Below are 22,500 nucleotides of genomic sequence, written 5' to 3'. Positions count from 1 at the left end.
TTTTTTTGGCTCATTGAAGACAACCCTCGCTGCTGCATTCTGGATCAGTTGCAGAGGCTTGACAGTACATGCAGGAAGAGCCAGGAGAGCATTACAATAGTCCAGTCTGGAGAGAACAAGAGCTTGGACAAGAAGTTGGGTTGCTTGCTCTGACAGGAAGGGTCTAATCTTCCTAATGTTGTATAAGGCAAACCTGCAGGACCGGGTCGTTGTAGCAATAATAATATATAGAATAATGCAGTGAAAGAACGCACTCAAAATGCACACGCGCACTAGAATGACTTCATCATGTAACTTTACATTAGCCTAGATGCCTGCACTTTTTAGGCACGATTTGTTTAGTTTTTGAATATACTTGATACTGTTAAAAGGCACATCATTAAAACAAAAAATACGAGTTCACATATCACACCTAAAAACGCTTGTAAAACGTAATTAGAACTACTAAATTAGTTAAAAATGCCTATCCATATACAGCTATGATTCCCGAACCCCAAACTGACTCAAATAATTCACGCTACGAACTCCCGAACTGATTGAAATGATTCGAGATCCACAAACTGAACCAATGATTCGCGAACCCGCTTTGAACTCCCGAACTGATTCAAATGATTCGCGATCCCGCTCCGAACTCCCGAACTGATTGAAATGATTCGAGATCCACAAACTGAACCAATGATTCGCGAACCCGCTTTGAACTCCCGAACTGACTCAAATGATTCGCGAACCCGCTACGAACTCCCGAACTGACTCAAATGATTCGCGAACCCGCTACGAACTCCCGAACTGACTCAAATGATTCGCGAACCCGCTACGAACTCCCGAACTGATTCAAATGATTCGCGATCCCGCTCCGAACTCCCGAACTGATTGAAATGATTCGAGATCCACAAACTGAACCAATGATTCGCGAACCCGCTTTGAACTCCCGAACTGACTCAAATGATTCGTGAACCCGCTACGAACTCCCGAACTGATTCAAATGATTCGCGATCCCGCTCCGAACTCTCGAACTTATTCAAATTATCCGCGAAGCCGCTCCGAACTCCCAAACTGACTCAAATGATACGCGATCCCCAATCTGATTCAAATGATTTGCGAACCCCAAACTGACTCAAATGATTCGCGAACCCACTCCAAACTTCCAAACTGACTCAAATGATTCGCGAACCAGCTCCGAACTCCCGAACTGACTCAAATGATTCGCGAACCCGCTTTGAACTCCCGAACTGACTCCAATGATTCGCGAACCCGTTTCGAACTCCCGAACTGATTCAAATGATTTGCGATCCCCAAACTGACTCAAATGATTCGCGAACCGCTCCGAACTCCCAAACTGACTCAAATGATTCGCGATCCCTCAAACTGATTCAAATGATCCGCGAACCTGCTCCGAACTCCCAAACTGACTCAAATGATTCGCGATTCCCAAACTGACTGAAATGATTCGCGAACCCGCTCCGAACTCCTGAACTGACTCATATCATTCACAATCTGAAGTTCCCATCCAAATCAAATGACACCGCCAGCGCTACTATTGGCTTAGTTCTCTGATTTCATAACATTTACTGAAATTAAGGTACGAAAAGTATGTTGGTAACAAATAAAATATGAATATCTCCTATATTACACGAGAACTCTTTGACCACAGCTGCTGTGCTTCAAAAGCTCTTGCAGCAGCTCAACACTGGTTTTCTCTGAGGTGTTCGGATCGCATCAGATTGTGGTTAATCTTGCAGATCATGACTTATATCTACTCTTCCTCTCCCTGCAGTTTGGTAATATAAAGATTCCTCCTTTGAACTCCCACCTCTTCTGTGGGTTTTATTGTTCTGGGTCTGAATTTGGGCTCCTGGGGTCTCAAAAAAGAAACGTTTTCAATCTCCAAGGTGAACGTTATGACAACACAGTCTTAGAAAAAAGGGTTCATTGGGGTTCTATATAGAACCATAGGGTTCTTTTCTCAACTCCAAAGAACCTTTTATGCTAATTTTGTGATCATTCACATGCATTCATAAATGCATTTGAATACACCGAATAATGCAGTGAAAGAACGCACTCAAAATGCACACGCGCACTAGAATGACTTCATCATGTAACTTTACATTAGTCTAGATGCGTGCACTTTTTAGGCACGATTTGTTTAGTTTTTGAATATACTTGATACTGTTAAAAGGCACATCATTAAAACAAAAAATACGAGTTCACATATCACACTTAAACACGCGTGGAAAACGTAATTAGAACTAGCTACTAAATTAGTTAAAAATGCCTATCCATATACAGCTATGATTCACGAACCCCAAACTGACTCAAATGATTGGCGATCCCTGAACAGCCAACATGTCCATGTGGGCCCCATGTAACCGGTACAGAAAGTGTTTTGTTAAAACATATGTATTGATTGTTATAATTCTCACAAAATTGTTTTTCCACATGCACCTGATATGATGCCTAAGTGTGTTGAGTACGTTTCCCCTTTAATTGCTGTGATGTCATCATGAGCCTACATAATTTCCTGTTATGTCCCCTCCTTTTCCTCTTGGTATTGTAATTGTATGGAAGAGGTGTGTTATTTTTGGCTCCTGCTAATCCTTATTAATCTTTATTTTAATTGTTGCTTTTATTTCTATATCTTCATTGCAAATTATGCGTATTATGTTATTTTACTTACCTGTGTGGTTATTTTTGTCATTTTGCCCAATTTAAGTTATATTTGTGTCTTTGGCCTAATATGTGGAGATAAAAAGCACATGGTAATTAAATCTATGTCACATTTGTTTTATAGAGCAAGATAAGGGTGATTGTACTCAAAGGCTGTTTTTTTATTTGTTTTACATCAGGTATGTTTTCTCTGTATTTTTCCTCTTGGCATTGTAATTGCATGGAAGAGATATCGGAGTAAAACCCAGTGGAACCGCTGCCTGTTGTCCTGTGTCTGTTTTCACAACGCAGAGAAAAGTGATTTTATAACTGGTGTCGCGAGCCACTGGTTACACCCACATGGGATTTATGTGGGTGTCAACTGGGCATGGGCTCAGAGTGGGCACTTTGATGGGCTGAATGTGGGCTGAATACAGTTATGGGTCCCAGTTAGGCTGCCCATTATTGTTTATTTGTGGGTCCCAGATGGGCCACATTTGGTCTATATTAGGATATATTTTTATAAAAAAAATTTTTTTTCATTTTATTTATTTCTATGCAGTTATGGGTAGCTACATAACCCTAACAATTAAATTGATTTAATTGTATGTATTTCATGTTTTATATCATTTAGGGTTATATCATAATGTTACAATACAAGATTATTTATTTTATGAATAATCCTTTTTTGTTTTATTTATAAGTATCTCAAAGGTTTTTTTCTTATGTAAAAGCACTTGTTATGCGGTCATTGAGTCATGCGATGATTGGCGTGGCTGTCTTCCCGCCCCTTCTCATTCAAAAAGAAAAAAAAAACGGTTGTTACTCTCCACTTCAACACGGTCTGCGCCTGCGTGTCAATGGATAAACTCTAAACTATAAAGGTAAGATAATTGTTTCACTTTATATTAGCCGAATTACTGCTACTGTTATATAATTGGATGTACATATTTTTTTTTACAAATATTTGAAAATACAGTAATGGCAGAGTCACTAATGAAACTTGACGAATACAGTCGGGATTGAACTGTTGTAGCTGAAGGGTTAACGTTGTATAAAAAAATTTTAAATGTTGGCAGTTTACTTGGCAAACGTAGGATGTTTTATTTATACATTCACTGGGCAGAGGCTTAAAACAAGTTTCAATGCTTTTGAATGTTTCTGCGTGTAACGCAAACGCCCACATAACGTTTTCACTTCCATAAAAACGCTTTTGTGAGCGCATACAGGCACGTCTGCTTCATAATAGATTAAAAATGCTATCTTTGTGGGCAAACGTGTCGGATGTGCCAGTGGAAATTAAATGGTGTAAATATAAAAGTTTGAAGAGTTAATTAGAGAACACATATCAGCTGTGTCTCATGTAGAAGGATGCGTGCTCCGGTGGTCATCTCAAAACATTTCCCGCCTCCTCTCGATGGTCAGTCAGCTCCACTGCGGGAGGGACATGCTGTTAGCACGGCTTAACAAACGAGAGACTCCAGGTGTTTAAACGACAGTTTATTTGGTCACCGAACGGGCCTTGATAGAGAGTTGCTTCTCCGTCGTGTTGCCAGATCCAGATATTATAAGTGTCTTTTTGGAGAGCATAAACATTATTACAGTAATAAGCATTGTTGCATGAATAATAAATGTATCCACACATGTAGTAAAGTATCAAATTGGGATAAATAAAATAATGTCTGATTTATTAATGTCCATCCCACACAAAACAGACAGCACAGAGAGTGTAATGAGTTACATTTTAAGTGTTAGTCATTTTTAGGTGTTCACAAACATCTCCTCGTGCGATGGCATGGCACCATGACAGATTTATTGTGAAGATAAAAGCCCACAAGAGTGTGGTAAGTTAACGTTATACCTTTTATTCTGATGATGTTAGCTAGATATAAAGCTACATTATTTTTTATAAAAAATATAGTGTGAGTGAACTCTGTCAAGCTGTGCTAACTAGAGGTCGACCGATATATCGGGCCAATATTTGACATTTTTTAATATATCGGCATCGGCCGATTTTCTCTTGGTCGGCGTTACGTCACAAATCATGTGACCTGCATAGCAACAAGCCGCCACCGTGTTTGAAAGGTAAAACAAACCGAAGGCAATCAAGGCAAAGCCCGAGGAAAATCAAAAAGGTATCTATTCACAGAAGTTTTGTTGTGGATTATGTCAGTTATAGATACTAACGGACTACTTTGTATTAATGATGAATGATATCTGTGTATGCGAATGTATGTCGGTGGTGAGAAGTGAAGTGAATGTAATAAAACACTCATGTAAAGCGCTTTGTGACTAACGTTACATGTATGTGAAAGGCGCTAGCAGCTATACAAATACAGATCTTCTTTCTTCTATTACAGAATGTCTTATCAATATATAGAAAGTCTACTTGCGCCTGCATTGACCAGGTACCACAGAAAGCTGTCGCTTGTATGTTTAACGTTACAATCTTGTCCCTATCGACATCCAGCTGAGTCCTGGGAGAACAACCCAAAGGCATGGCCCAGGCTCGAGGATCCAGACATATACAATTACCTCATCAAATCCCCTGGTATGAACACCATGTGTCCTACACTTGCAGTCATGTTTAAATACCCATCAAGCATCGATTACATTAACTATTTTCATTTAGAAGAAAAAAAAGATGTTTATTCAAAAGCACTGTGTTACACAATGGCTGTATTGGGCTCAGTCTGTCAGTGGCACAGCTTGTACAGTGTCAGTGAGGGACACAGTTATTTCAAAAAAGCAAAAATAGACTAACTGCAGAAACGTATCTTATTCCCCACACAACTAGTGCATTTCATTGTTGCTTATCAGTGTAGAGCTGCCGACCATTATGCATAGCAATGTCATAACATAGCAACAGAAAATTGAGTGGCCATCTCTGCAGTGGTATTATTTTGTTATTCTTTGATTTGCCGAATCATTGCTAATTTTTTAGGCATGATTCTCGGCAGTTTTCTCGACAGCTCTGCGCTCGTTTGTCTTCCGCTTCGTGTTGCTTAATGGCGAGCGCTTGTTTGTTTTACCCTTCGCTGCGGTTGCTATGCGCGCGCAGTGCATTATGGGAGTAAAAGTCCCGGATGTCCGACCTCGAGAATCCGTGTTTAGTAGCGCCGTCGCTGGGCAGCCCCGTGTTATTGGTGCGGTGGAAAGTGCTGCAGCAGCATGTGAAGTACCCCAAGCCAAAACTTTTGGAAGATTCAACAGCAGTCCTGGGAGATAAAGGTAGTCAGAGAATTTCACTCTGTAAATGGGGTGGAGAAGTTGGCAGCTCTAACAAACACTGCAGCGTGACGTTACCAAAGTAAACTGTCCCTGACGTTACACCGCCGCTCACAGACAGCACCGCGCTCGGAGAGACAGCTGTCCTGGAGCTGCCCAGAACCGTGAATCACATTTGTTCGGAAGCATGATTTGATGCAGACAATAACCAGGTTTCCATCCAACTCATTTGTATTTAGGGATGTCAATATTCGATAATTTCCATGATCGATCGTCGTTTAAATTAATGATCAATTAATTACTTTAATGCTGCAAAATGCGTCTGCAGCGGTATTCTTATTATGTGCAAAAGCCACTTGGAAAAAAGCTTTCTCACCCGAATTAAAGGGGTTTTAGTCTGAATAAAATGCTAGTAGCAGGACTGTAAAATGAATAATGTGATTATGATCATTTGATAAAATGAAGAGAGCGCGCCATACGTTGGAGATCATTTTACTTTGTTGACTGTTTCCCGTCAAGGAGACCGCTGAATGCGCCTCTTTAAATGGTTTCGTGGTGCTCGTTGTTGTATTTTAAAACGCATCTGCAATGTTGTCAAATGACACACTATAGTAGTGGTGCAACAGATCATCATTGATCAATATCTTCGGTTCGGCACACACGTGACCCGCGGATTGATTTATAAAAAAAAAAGTTGCGCATGTTCAGTCCACACTCAGTGGTCATGGCGAACGGAGGAGCTTGAACGCCCGCGCATTTTGTATTCCCTGTCAGATATAATGATGAGGAAAGAAGTTAGAGTGAAAAGATTGTGCCAGATCTTTATGAACAGGAGAAGAAAACAGTTGTGGATGAACTATCCCGAGCATCCTCTGTTGCGCTCACGACAGAAGGGTGTACGTCCAGGGGGACGGAGAGCTCTGTGATGATAACTGCTCACTTCATCACAGCACACTGGGAGATGAGAAGTCCGGCTATTATGTTAAAAAGAAGATATTATGTGCACTTTAAGTTGATTTCATATATTTTAATCTAATAATTTAATGTTAATTTAAAAAAAAAAGACAAAACGTTTGTTTATTTGTCTTGGCCTTTTTCTTTTTTTTTGCTGATTCGAACAATGATGCGATCCATACGAGGACGAGCGAGCGCGGGTTTGACGAGATGTATTTGGAGGTTATTGCTCACGTCTCGTTCTGCACATATCCAAATGTTTCCATATTCGCTATGTATCTGAATGTTAAACTATAATATTTTTTATTTATTTAATGTAAACTAGACGGAAAGATCATCCTCTACACATGAGCAAAAACCTCCTTGGCATAACAGCAGAGTGGACCGGTATACTACGGTCTGTTTAAACTGACCAGTGTAACCTTTTAAATGTTTGGTTGACTGTACTTTATTTTAATAATGAACAGACTGTGATGTAAGTTTGTAATTAGAATGCACTTTAGATGTTCTGTGTCATTTATACCAAACACAAATGTTGCTGGTTGCTAGTGTGTTTGCAGCACTACTGTTATTTATTTTTTATATATTTATTTTTTATATTTTTCAGATTTTTATTTTTTAAATTGTATTTATTTAAATGTATATTTAAGTTTACATTTATGTTCCAACAAACTTGAAAAATTCTACTTGATAAATGCTCTAAAACTTTTATGTAAATGATTGACTTTTATTTATATATATATATATATATATATATATATATATATATATTACCTGTTTTATATATTTAATACTTGGTCAGTGTATTGATTTTGTTTGGTTAACTTTGGATACATTTTTTATTTTAATACCGTGCAGTGCACAAAATTAAGATTCGAGAGATGGTTCAAGTCAGTGCTCAATAAATGATAAGTTTAGAAATGTTGTGCTTCCACTTATTATTAGTGTGACATTTTTGCATGCAAATGAAGGGGAAAACTTCAAGATATCGGCCCTAAAAATCGGCAGCACATATTGGCCATCGGCTGACCCTGACCTCTAAACATCGGCTATAGAAAAACCCATATCGGTCGATCTCTAGTGCTAACTGGCCTTTTCCTCCCGCAGCGTGGCTGTCAGACGAGAGGAGAGACTCGTCGTATAGTCCTTTTACTTGCTCACTTTCCCAGTAAACTAGTATTTTCCTCCCACAGCGGCACCAGCAGACCAATAGGGAGACTCGTGAAGACCTAAAAGTCGTACGAGTACGTTAAATAGGTACAGGTAGGTGAACTTTAAGGGTGCTTTCACACCTGCCTCATTTAGTTCAGTTGAATCGTACCAGAGTTTGTTTCCCTCTTTGGATGCGGTTCGTTTGGGCAGGTGAGGAAGCAGCAATCGCACTCAGGTGCGCACCAAAAGTGGACCAAACAAGCGTACAGAGACCTGCTTGAAGAGGTGGTCGGTACGCTTTCAAACGAACTCTGGAGCGGTTCGTTTGTGGTGAGAACGTGATCCGACCTCGAACAGACCCAACTGCAAAAAGTACTGATCATTTTTGGACTAAACCAGCTGCCGTAGTCAGCAGCGCTGGTCATTATGGGATGAGGAAGTGTTTGTTGACAGTTTGCACTTTAGCATGGCAGCTCGTGGACGAACTTGGAGTAGTGAGGAGGTGTGGAGCCTCATAGAAATTTGGTCTGATGACCATGAGCATGTCAAGAGTTAAGAATTAATGCACGCCTCCGCTTGAAGTTACGAGTGATGCCTGCTCGCCGTTTGCAGTGCAATAGAACGTTGTTTTCAAGCCGCATCCGCGCTTCATTATAGAAATGTATTGTTTGCATATTGTGGTGCATACAAACAATGTAATAGATTATGGCAGGGGCAAAACCAGCCCGTGCAGTCGTGTTGTTTGCTGGCTTTTCCTGTTGGAATTTTCCCGCACGTAAATTCTGACCAATGGAAAAGCAGTTTAGGAAATACGTCATGGCCAATGAGTGATGTAGATGTTGTCATGTGGCTGCATTTTGGTTCGTTTCAACTGGTTCGGACCAAAGCAATCAGTGTGGTGTGAAAAGGAACCAAAAAAGCTGAAAAATGCTACAATGTATAATTGTTTGCCCTTGGTTCGGACCAAATGAACCGAACTAGAGATGTGAAAGCACCCTAAGCTGTACTATCATTTCCCTCCCGCAGTGGTGTTCACTGACCAGCTGGACCATCGTGAAGCAGACGGGAAGAGTCGTCGCCATAAAGAAGACCACTTTATATGATTTGAGATGATATGTGTTCTCTGAATATTGTTGTATAGTCTTACTAATTAAGTACATGAACTCTTCAAACTTTTATTTTTATATTTACACCATTTATTTTCCACTGGCACAATGTGTTATGTATGTTTCTACTTGTAGGCTATATGTATGTTCATTGATGAAATATGGTTAATATTCTGGTAATTCTGTGTTGTTAAAGTTCAGCTCTGAAAAATAAAAGATGAATCGTGAATAAAGCTGTTGGTGTGAAGCAATAACTTGTGTTATTGAATATATAACAAAATAATCAAATAATAGTACTTTTAAAATTACATTTCTAAACTGAATAGTGTCACTTTTAACTTGTTCATATTACCTTTAGTAGTATAACTTGGGCAAAAATATGAAGTACTGGCACAACTTAATTATAACCACACATGCTTTTTAATGCTTTTGTAAATGTTTTAGTAGTATTTTAAAATAATTGCCTTTTCTGTTTTTCTTTCTTTACTGTTTTCTTTAGGTATGAAGCTGAGAAGTCTGCACAGGCCCAGGAATAATACCATTTCATCCTGTTCTGTTCAAGTATTTTTGTATTAACACTTTCTATGAAGCCCATATTATACATTATAAGGGTATTCTTAAAGCATTATAAGGAATGCTTTATAATATTATAAAATGTTGGATCATCTCATGAATATACATACATAAGAACAGGTTTAATATATTTACTTATTTGTGGTTATAGCTTTTAAGAGTATGATTATTAATAACACAATGAACACGTTGCATCCACTTCTACAATGGATTATATTTCTCATAGTTATAATGTATTCTAAGTCTCATATCTTGTCATTTTTCTGATGCTACCTCAAGTGGTCAAAGATCACTTATAAGTAGTAGTAGTAATAATAATAATAAATGTTTTCTCTCAAACAGCCATAAGATTAGATATCAGATCAGATGAATGTTTAATATGACACATTTTCTTTGAACTATTTTTATTGTAATATCAGTTTGATTATTTTGATGGTACCCCTTGGACAGCTGTTGGGTAACTATGCAACTATATCAACTAGCGGTCATTAGAGTATTACTGTCTGCTACTGTAAATATATGCTAACACTTTATTTTGATGGTCAACCAACAGATAGAGATAAACTGACATAGGTGTCTTTGCAAGTACGTCAGCTTATTCTACCAGACTAGATTCTACCATTCTTGAGCTTACTAATACTCTAATGAGAGTTAGTTGGCATGTAGTGGCAAAGTTGCTTATAATCGATTGTCTAAGGGGACCATCGAAATAAAATGTAACCATATAAAAGATTGCATTTTTTTTTCAGTTGAGTATTAAGCTCACATCAATTACCATTAGCTCCAAAGGAAACACTCAGGTAACACTCAACATCTAACCACTCACAAGCTGTAGTAAGATACTGTGCAGATCTGAAATAAACAATGTCAAGATATGATACAGTCCATTATACTGTAAATTAAGTAGATTTAATATGGTGTTCATAGTGTATTATAAATAATCATACTCTTAAACTTATAACCATGATGAATTCTATTATGTATTGTATTATGACGTATTATAATTGTTATGATTATTCATGAGTTGATAACATATTATACTTTTTTTTTTATAATGCATTATGCATTCATTATAATTCCTTAAGAGTACCCTTATAATGTATTATAAATATGGGCTTCATAGAAAGTGTTACCATATTTTTATCCAGTTTTTATCTTGTTTTGTTTTATTTTGTCTTACCCGATAAAAAAATGTGATTTAGAGATTGTGAGTTCAAGTCATTTTCTTCACATTTGAAATATTTTAAAATTTAATTTAAAATGTATTAAGCACCAATTTTTTAGGTAAATAAAACATTTTATTTAGAGTTTTATTGCATATTAGCACATTAACTTTATCCAGAGGAATTAATAAAGAAATATAAATGGGGCCCAGTTCTGACCCACTGTGGTCCCACTAAAACCCCATATAAGGGCCATTTGTGGGTCTAGTGTAATCACCCATCTGGGCCCCATAAGGGTTTTATATGTTGCCGACGTTGGCATCAGTTATTAGAACCCATTTGGGACCCATGTGGGCGCCTCTAATGAACACCCACATGGGCCCCACTTGGCGCCCACTATGAAACCATCATGGGCCCCTATGGGTTAACACACACGGGGCCCAAGTGGAGTCGATGGACAAAAATGTATGGGTCCCATATGTGTTGCCCATGCAGGACCCAACTGACAGCCCGCCAAAAACCCACATGTGGCCCACATGGAAATGTTGGCTGGGTGACTCAAATGATTCGCGAACCCGCTACGAACTCCCGAACTGACTCAAATGATTCGCGAACCCGCTTTGAACTCCCGGACTGACTCAAATGATTCGCGATCCCAAAACTGACTCAAATGATTTGCGAATCCGCTACGAACTCCCGGACTGACTCAAATGATTCGCGATCCCAAAACTGACTCAAATTATTCGCGAACCCGCTCCGAACTCTTGAACTGATTCAAATGATCCGCGAAGCTGCTCCGAATTCCCGAACTGATTCAAATGATTTGCGATCCCCAAACTGACTCAAATTATTTGTGAACCCGCTCCGAACTCCCGAACTGATTCAAATGATTCGCGATCCCCAAACTGACTAAAATGATTCGCGAACCCGCTTTGAACTCCCGAACTGACTCAAATGATTCGTGAACCCACTACGAACTCCTGAACTGACTCAAATGATTCGCGAACCCGCTACGAACTCCCGAACTGACTCAAATGATTCGCGAACCCGCTTTGCACTCCCGAACTGACAAATGATTCGCGATCCCGCTCCGAACTCTCGAACTGACTCAAATGATCCGCGAACCCGCTCCGAAACTCCGGAACTGACTCAAATGATTCGCAAACCCACTACGAACTCCCAAACTGAATCAAATGATTCGCGAACCCACTCCGAACTCCCAAACTGATCTGCAAACCCGCTCCGAACTCCCGAACTGACTCAAATGATTTGCGATCCCGCTCCGAACTCCCAAACTGGTTCAAATGATTCACGCTCCATACTCCGAACTCCCAAAATAACTCAAATGATTTGCAAACCCGCTTTGAACTCCCGAACTGACTCAAATGATTCACAATCCGAAGTTCCCATCCAAATCAAATGACACCGCCAGCGCTACTATTGGCTTAGTTCTCTAATTTCATAACATTTACTGATTTTAAGGTACGAAAAGTATGTTGTTAACAAATAAAATATCAATATTTCCATTCCGAACTGCTTTCCACGTTGAAACATCCACGAACATAACCAGGTGAGCAGATCACTCTCTCACTATTTGATTGCTCTAGTCTTTATCCACTCATCATCATCATCCACCAATCAGAACACACCAGAACTCTTTGACCACAGCTGCTGTGCTTCTAAAGCTCTTGCAGCAGCTCAACACTGGTTTTCTCTGAGGTGGTCGGATCACATCAGATTGTGGTTCATCTTGCAGATCATGACTTATATCTACTCTTCCTCTCCCTGCAGTTTGGTAATATAAAGATTCCTCCTTTGAACTCCCACCTCTTCTGTGGGTTTTATTGTTCTGGGTCTGAATTTGGGCTCCTGGGGTCTCAAAAAAGAAACATTTTCAATCTCCAAGGTGAACGTTATGACAACACAGTCTTAGAAAAAAGGGTTCATTTGGGGTTCTATATAGAACCATAGGGTTCTTTACTCAACATCGTGTAGAGTATAAACGTCACTTCCTGTTTGTTGTTGGCGCCTGTACTGCGTTTGAGCTCCGTCACTATATTATTTTTATTGACTATTTTTATCTTAAAAATCAATTTTATACACCATTGTTTCCATTTGTATAACGTGTGAATATATCCTCTATTGTATTCTACAACAAAAACAATCAGAGCGCCTCGCTATCACTAGTTCTATTTTGAGCTCCTGGGTTCGCTATTAGCTTATAGCCCGTTAGCATCAACAGCGTGGTTGCTGCTAACTGCGCTTACATTGCTAATACTGTATTCACACACATTACCATTGCTGTACTCCCTGTTACTTGCTTTAATGGCGGATGAATGTCTACCTTTGATTGCAGGTGAGGACACGTTCGAGCTGCATTCGGAGCACAGCTCGAGGCCGTGGAGAAGCAGATTCGCGACCTGGAGGTGAGGCAGGCCCAGCTGAGAGAGTGGAGAGCCGCGCTGGAATCATCCCGGGCTGATGCTCACAAGTCCGGGGTAAGTATACAGCGATCTGCTAACAGTCCCACCACGTCTACTCCGTGTGTTTCTCTGCACAGGCCCGGTGCACCCAGGACGCGATCTTCCCAGATGTCCTTCACTGCGACGCCGGGACACCACGGACCCTGGGTGCATCCACAGCGGAGGACGCGAGCCGGGTCCCGGGCGACGACTTCTCCTCCTCCTGCCTTCGACATCTCCATCCGGAACCGCTTCGCTGCCCTCCGCGAGACAGGACGTGACGCTGTGATCATCGGAGACTCCATCGTCCGACACGTAAGTGCTACGTTAGCCGAAGGTAAAGTGCACACTCATTGTTTCCCTGGTGCTCGTGTTCTCGATGTTTCTGCGCAGATACCTGCGATCCTGAAGGTCGACGAGAGCCCCAGAGCGGTCGTGCTTCACGCCGGGGTTAACGACACCACGCTGCGGCAGACGGAGACGCTGAAGAGGGACTTCAGCAGCCTGATCGAGACGGTTCGCAGCACGACGCCCGCGGCGACGATCGTCGTGTCTGGACCACTGCCCACGTATTGATGAGGACACGAAAGGTTCAGTAGACTTTTTGCTTTAAATGAATGGTTGTTGTCATGGTGTAAAGAACAGAAACTGCTATTTGTTAATAACTGGGATCTTTTCTGGGAGCGTCCTAGGCTGTTTCGCGCTGATGGCTTGCACCCCAGCAGAATCGGAGCGGAGCTGCTCTCTGACAACATCTCCAGGACACTTCGCTCCATGTGACTAGTAAGACAATTCTCTAATAACTATTATGATGAGTTTTGTTCCACCCGCTTAAATGATAAAAGTACTTGCGCTGTACAATCTATGAAGACTGTGTCTGTTCCCCAAATAGTGAGGTCAAAATATAAATATAATGTAGGATCTAGAAAAAATCTTATCGTGATTAAACCAGAAACATGAACAAGTAAATGAACAAAAACAATCTTTAAAGTTTGGGCTCATAAATATTAGATCACTCACAACCAAAGCAGTTATTGTAAATGAAATGATCACAGATAATAGTTTTGATGTACTCTGCTTGACTGAAACCTGGCTAAAACCTGACCTAATAAACTCCTTTGGAGTCAAGCAAAATGTCACCGGGCCCACTCATCGTTTTAATCATACACTAGATCTAATTATATCGCATGGAATCGATCTTACTGCTATAGATATCGTACCTCAAAGTGATGATATTACAGACCATTTTCTTGTATCGTGCATGCTGCGTATAACTGATATTAACTATATGTCTCAGCGTTACCGTCTGGGCAGAACTATTGTTCCAGCCACCAAAGACAGATTCGCAAATAACCTGCCTGATCTATCTCAACTGCTATTTGTACCCAAAAATACACATGAATTAGACGAAATTACTGACAACATGGGCACTATTTTCTCTAATACATTAGAAGCTGTTGCCCCCATCAAATTGAAAAAGGTTAGAGAAAAACGTACTGTGCCATGGTATAACAGTAATACTCACTCTCTCAAGAAAGTAACTCGTAGTCTTGAACGCAAATGGAGAAAAACTAACTTGGAAGTTTTTAGAATTGCGTGGAAAAACAGTATGTCCAGCTATAGACAGGCTCTAAAAACTGCTAGGGCAGAGCATATCCACAAACTCATAGAAAATAACCAAAACAATCCAAGGTTTTTATTTAGCACAGTGGCTAAATTAACAAATTACCAGACGCCACCTGATTCAAATATTCCACCAACGTTAAATAGTAATGACTTTATGAATTTCTTCACTGATAAAATAGATAACATTAGAAATACAATAGCGAATGTAGATTCTACAGCGTCTAACACTTCAGTTTCATCCATCGCACCCAAAGATAAACTGCAGCGCTTTACAAATATAGGACAGGAAGAGCTAAATAAACTTATCACTGTATCTAAACCAACAACATGTTTATTAGATCCTGTACCCACTAAATTACTAAAAGAGCTGTTACCTGTAGCCGAAGAACTGCTTCTCAATATCATTAACTGGTCGTTATCTTTAGGTCACGTCCCAAAACGATTCAAGCTGGTGATTATTAAGCCTCTTATTAAGAAACCAAAACTAGATCCTAGTGAACTGGCAAATTATAGGCCTATTTCAAATCTTCCATTTATGTCTAAAATTTTGGAAAAAGTTGTGTCTGGCTGCATCTCATTTCTAGATTTACTTGATCTTAGTGCAGCGTTCGACACCATAGATCATGACATACTCATAGATCGATTACAAAACTATACAGGTATTCAAGGGCAGGCTCTAAGATGGTTTAGATCCTACCTGTCCGATCACTACCATTTTGTTAACTTAAATGGGGTGTCATCTCATTTATCATCAGTAAAATATGGAGTGCCACAAGGATCCGTCCTAGGTCCCCTTGTATTTTCAATATACATGTTGCCCCTTGGTAATATTATTAGAAAATACGGGATTAGTTTCTACTGTTATGCTGATGATACTCAGCTATATATCTCAACGAGACCAGATGAAACCTCTAAATTATCTAAGATAACATAGTGTGTTAAAAATGTAAAAGATTGGATGACCAATAATTTTCTCCAATTAAATTCGGATAAGACAGAGATATTAATTATTGGACCAAAAAACACTACACAGAATCTTGTAGATTACAATCTGCAACTAGACGGATGTACTGTTACTTCCTGTACAGTCAGAAATCTGGGTGTTATATTAGACAGCAACTTGTCTTCTGAAAATCATATTTCCCATGTTACAAAAACTGCATTCTTCCATCTTAGAAACATTGCCAAGCTACGAAACATGTTATCTGTTTCTGATGCAGAAAAGCTATTTCATGCATTCATGACCTCTAGACTGGACTATTGTAATGGACTTCTAGGTGGTTGTCCTGCTTCTTCAATAAACAAGCTACAGGTAGTCCAAAATTGCGCAGCTAGAGTCCTTACCAGGTCAAGAAAATATGATCATATTACCCCAATTTTACAGTCTCTGCACTGGCTACCTATTAAGTTCCGTATCAGTTACAAATTATCATTACTTACCTATAAGGTCCTAAATGGTTTAGCTCCTGCGTACCTAACTAGCCTTCTACCACGCTACAACCCATCACGCTCCCTAAGGTCACAAAACGCTGGACTTTTGGTAGTTCCTAGGATAGCAAAGTCCACTAAAGGAGGTAGAGCTTTTTCACATTTGGCTCCCAAACTCTGGAATAGCCTTCCTGATAATGTTCGGGGTTCAGACACACTCTCTCTGTTTAAATCTAGATTAAAACACATCTCTTGTTGGAACAGCAGCTATGCTAATGATGTCTCTGTTTGTTTCTCTGTTTCTGCTGGATCTTCATCCCGTGGTAACTAGGATTTACACAAGCTCCAGTCTGGATCCAGAACACCTGAGAAGAGATGATGCTGACCCTGAATCAACAACAGAACTAACAAATATTGCTACAAGTGTGACTGCATCATATAATAATTATTAATTATTAATAATATTAATAATGTTCATCATCTGGCTGACTACGACTTGTATAAACTTTTCTACAAATCCTGTCATACGTGCACAAACTGACAGTCACCACTTATAAGCTACTACTAAATATTGTAGAAACATAATTTTCTGTAAAGTTGCTTTGTAACGATTTGTATTGTAAAAAAAGGCTATACAAATAAACTTGAATTGAATTGAATCAACTACAAAGAACCTTTTATGCTAAAAAGGTTCTATAATGACAAGAAAGAACCCTTTTGGCACAAAGGTTATTTAGGCTATTATTTATTCATTCATATCTTGAATTTTGTGATCATACACATGCATCCATAAATGCATTTGAATACACCGAATAATGCAGTGAAAGAACGCACTCAAAATGCACACGCGCACTAGAATGACTTCATCATGTAACTTTACATTAGTCTAGATGCTGCACTTTTTAGGCACGATTTGTTTAGTTTTTGAATATACTTGATACTGTTAAAAGGCACATCATTAAAACAAAAATACGAGTTCACATATCACACTTAAACACGCGTGGAAAACGTAATTAGAACTAGCTACTAAATTAGTTAAAAATGCCTATCCATATACAGCTATGATTCGCGAACCCCAAACTGACTCAAATGATTCGCGAAACCGCTCCGAACTCCCGAACTGATTCAAATGATTCGCGATCCCCAAACTGACTCAAATGATTCGCGAACCTGCTTTGAATTCCCGAACTGACTCAAATGATTCGCGATCCCACTCCGAACTCCCGAACTGACTCAAATGATTCGCGAAACCGCTCCGAACTCCCGAACTGATTCAAATGATTTGCGATCCCCAAACTGACTCAAATGATTCGCAAACCTGCTTTGAATTCCCGAACTGGATCAAATGATTCGCGAACCCGTTACGAACTCCCGAACTGATTCAAATGATTCGCGATCCCCGAACTGACTCAAATGATTCGCGAACCCGCTTTGAACTCCCGAACTGACTCAAATGATTCGCGAACCCGCTTTGAACTCCCAAACTGACTCAAATGATTCGCGATCCCCAAACTGACTCAAATGATTCGCGAACCCGCTTTGAACTCCCGAACTGACTCAAATGATTCGCGAACCCGTTACGAACTCCCGAACTGACTCAAATGATTCGCGAACCCGCTTTGAACTCCCGAACTGACTCAAATGATTCGCGAACCCGTTACGAACTCCCGAACTGACTCAAATGATTCGCGATCCCAGAACTGACTCAAATGATTCGCGAACCCGCTACGAACTCCCGAACTGACTCAAATGATTCGCGAACCCGCTTTGAACTACCTAACTGACTCAAATGATTCACAATCTGAAGTTCCCATCCAAATCAAACCACACCGCCAGCGCTACTATTGAAGTGAAGTGACATTCAGCCAAGTATCAGAATCAGAATCAGAAAGAGCTTTATTGCCAAGTATGCTTGCGCATACAAGGAATTTGTTTTAGTGACATAAGCTTCCAGTAAACAGAGACAACAACACACAGACCAAAAAAAAAAAAAAAAATATTTACAGGAGATTTACAAATTGGCAAATAAATAAGTGTATAAACAATTGTGCTATAAATGATAATGGAATAGGATTGAGTGAGATGCAGGAATGTTCTAGGATGGAGGGGTAACAAATAAATATAAGGATATTGCACATTTTTACATAAGTTTAAGTGGGAAACATTTAACTGTTCATGAGGTAGATTGCCTGGGGGAAGAAACTATTCTTGTGCCTTGCTGTTCTTGTATTTGCGGCTCTGAGGCGCCGGCCAGATGGCAAAAGTTCAAAGATGGGGTGACTTGGATGTGAGGGATCCAGAGTGATTTTCTGAGTCCTTTTCCTCACTCTGGATGTGTACAGTTCTTGGAGGGTGGGCAGGGGAGCACCAATAATCCTTTCAGCAGTCCGAACAGTTCTCTGTAGTCTTCTGATATCTGATTTTGTAGCTGAACCAAACCAGACAGTAATTGAAGTACACAGGACTGACTCAATGACGGCTGAGTAGAACTGTTTCAGCAGCTCCTGTGGCAGGTTAAACTTCCTCAGCTGGCGAAGGAAGTACAACCTTTGTTGGGCTTTTTTCACAATGGAGCCAATGTGATTGTCCCACTTCAGGTCCTGAGAGATGGTGGTTCCCAGGAATCTGAATGACTCCACTGCAGTCACAGTGCTGTTCATGATGGTGAGTGGGGAAAGTGCAGGGGGGTTTCTCCTAAAGTCCACAGTCATCTCCACTGTTTTGAGCGTGTTCAGCTCCAGGTTGTTAAGACTGCACCAGACAGCCAGCTGCTCAACCTCCTGTCTGTAAGCAGACTCGTCACCGTCCTGGATGAGGCCGATGACTGTAGTGTCGTCTGCAAACTTCAGGAGCTTGACAGAGGGGTCTTTAGAGGTGCAGTCGTTGGTGTACAGGGAGAAGAGCAGAGGGGAGAGAACACATCCCTGAGGGGCACCAGTGTTGGTGGAGCAGCTGTTTGACATGAATTTCCCCAGTCTCACTAACTGTTGCCTATCTGTCAGAAAGCTGGTGATCCACTGACAGATAGAGCTAGGAACAGAGAGCTGGGTCAGTTTGGTTTGGAGGGTTGTTGGGATGATGGTGTTGAAAGCCGAACTAAAGTCCACAAACAGGATCCTCACATAAGTCCCTGTTTTGTCCAGATGTTGCAGGATGAAGTGCAATGCCATGTTGATTGCATCATCCACGGACCTGTTTGCTCGGTACGCAAACTGCAGGGGGTCCAGTAAGGGTCCAGTGATGTCCTTCAGATGAGCCAGAACCAGTTTTTCAAACGACTTCATGACGACAGACGTTAGAGCCACAGGTCTGTAGTCGTTAAGTCCTGTTATCTTGGGTTTCTTTGGAATGGGGATTATGGTGGAGCGTTTGAAGCAGGAAGGCACTTCACACAACTCCAGAGATCTGTTGAAGATCTGTGAAAAGATGGGGGCCAGCTGGTCAGCACAGGTTTTCAGACAGGCTGGTGTAACGCCATCTGGGCCTGGTGCTTTTCTTCTTTTGTTTTTCTTGAAGACCTGGCGCACATCATCTTCACAGATTTGAAGAGCAGGAGGTATGGAGAGGGGGATTGCAGGAGGTGTTAATGGTTGTGCAGGGAGATGGTCAGAGTGGGTGTTGGGGGTTTCAAATCTACAATAAAACTCATTCAGGTCGTTAGCAAGTCGTTGATTAGCCTCAGTGCAAGGGGATGGTGTCTTGTAGTTTGTGATGGCTCTCAGTCCTCTCCAAACTGAAGTAGAGTCGTTGGAAGTAAACTGGTCTTCCAACTTTTTAGCGTAGGTCTTTTTAGCCGCTCTAATCTCTTTGTTCAGTGTGTTCCTGGCCTGATTGTACAAGACCCTGTCCCCATTTCTGTAGGCATCCTCTTTGGCCTGACGAAGGTGTCTGAGTTTTACTGTAAACCATGGCTTATCATTGTTGAATGTTAAATAAGTCCTGGTAGGAATGCATATATCCTCACAGAAACTAATATAGGATGTTACAGTCTCTGTGAGTTCGTCCAGATCGGTGGTAGCAGCTTCAAAAACGCTCCAGTCTGTGATGTCAAAACAAGATTGTAAATCCTGCTCTGTTTCGCTGGTCCATCTCTTCACAGTCTTTACTACAGGTTTAGCAGATTTAAGTTTCTGCTTGTAGGTCGGTATAAGATGAACCAGACAGTGATCAGAACGTCCCAAAGCTGCTCGTGGAACAGAGTGATATGCATCCTTTATTGTGGTGTAACAGTGATCCAGTATATTACTGTCTCTGGTGGGACAGGTAACATGCTGTCTGTATTTTGGCAGTTCACGGGAGAGATTGGCTTTATTAAAGTCCCCAAGAATGATTAAAACAGAGTCCGGGTGTTGTTGTTCTGTGTCTGTGATCTGATTAGCGAGTTTCTGTAAAGCCAGACTTACTTGCGCTTGAGGAGGGATGTAAACACTAACCAGAATGAACGAGTGAAACTCCCGCGGCGAATAGAACGGCTTGCAGTTGATAAACTGCGTTTCTAGATCAGGACAGCACATCTTCTTTAATACAGTTACATCTGTACACCACCGTTCATTGATGTAAAAGCATGTCCCGCCGCCGCGCGATTTCCCCGTTGATTCTGCTTCGCGGTCCGCTCTGAACAGCTGAAAGCCCGGCAGATGGAGCGCGCTGTCCGGTATGGCGTCATTCAGCCAGGTTTCCGTGAAACACAGAGCAGCAGAGTGAGAGAAATCCTTATTTGTCCGAGAGAGCAGAAGGAGTTCGTCCGTTTTGTTGGGTAGAGAGCGGAGATTTGCGAGATGGATGCTAGGCAACGGCGTTCGAAATCCACGCTTCCTGAGTCTGACGAGCGCTCCCGCTCCCTTTCCCCGTCTGCGCGTCTTGAAGCGCTTGATCAGCGCCGCTGCTCCTCCGATAACAATGTTCGGTAAAACGTCTGTATAATAGAAATCCGGAAAAATATCATGTGGTGTGATCTGCCGAATGTTCAGCAGTTCATCCCTGGTGAAACTGATCGTGTTTGTTAAACAAAAAACAGGAAAAACGAACAAAAACAGTACAAACACTGGAGAGCCAAGCACTGAAGCAGCCATGTGCGGCGCCATCTTGGTGACCCATACTCAGAATTTGTGCTCTGCATTTAACCCATCCGAAATGCACACACACAGAGCAGTGAACACACACACACACACACTGTGAACACACACCCGGAGCAGTGGGCATCATTTATGCTGCGGCGCCCGGGGAGCAGTTGGGGGTTCGATGCCTTGCTCAAGGGCACCTAAGTCGTGGTATTGAAGGTGGAGAGAGAACTGTACATGCACTCCCCCCACCCACAATTCCTGCCGGCCCGGGACTCGAACTCACAACCTTTCGATTGGGAGTCCGACTCTCTAACCATTAGGTCACGACTTCCCCCCCTTTATTGGCTTAGTTCTCTAATTTTATAACATTTACTGATTTTAAGGTACGAAAAGTATGTTGTTAACAAATAAAATATCAATATTTACATTCCAAACTGCTTTCCACGTCGAAACCACGAACATTTAGTTAAGAAATGTTCAGTTAAGAGATTTTAAACAAACACTTGCAATTAACCAAATGAAACAATACACATTTTAATGCTATAAAAGTGTGCACATTGAGAGAAATAATGAGCAGATGTTGATGTTAACAACTTCTTTAACTTCAGCAAACGCTGCTAATACACATACATTTGTTAATAAAGTAAATAAAACGAAAACATGAATGTTTTAATGCTACTGAATAAAAATAAAGGATCCACTCGCAAGCCTCTGCTCATCATGACAGGACCTGGATCAGTGAGCTGCGTCTCGGGCCGATGACGTCACTTCCAGGAAGTCGTGTTGTACATGCCCCCGTCCGTTGACTCCGCCCCCACGTCAAAACAGTGCCACAAAGAGAGACGTGCAAAAAAATGAAGCGCAAAGGAAAAATGGTATGGCAAGCTCAAACTAGACTGACACGCAAAATAAAAGCAGCGTTACAAATAAATTAATACATATGACCATGGAAAATATTTATTGCAAAATCATTGCTTTCACGCTGTTTCATTTATGTTTTGCAAATCGTATTTTTTGTTTGCAAAAAGCAAATGTATTTTCCTCAATACTTTAAATTTCGTTTGCAAAACTTTATTTTCTTTTGCAAAACGTAAATTTTTGG

General features: G+C 40.8%; 1 protein-coding gene across 1 annotated transcript in view; it reads right to left on the bottom strand.

The window, feature by feature from the left end:
- LOC132092023 (echinoderm microtubule-associated protein-like 1) overlaps window positions 1-22,500 on the bottom strand; it is a 29,309-nt gene that overhangs the window by 4,466 nt on the left and 2,343 nt on the right. The gene's annotated exons all lie outside the window — the stretch shown is intronic.

The sequence above is a fragment of the Carassius carassius genome, chromosome 18 (genome assembly GCF_963082965.1).
Source record: "Carassius carassius chromosome 18, fCarCar2.1, whole genome shotgun sequence".
NCBI classification, from domain to species: Eukaryota; Metazoa; Chordata; class Actinopteri; order Cypriniformes; family Cyprinidae; genus Carassius; species Carassius carassius.
This window is presented reverse-complemented; position numbering and strand designations above follow the sequence as displayed.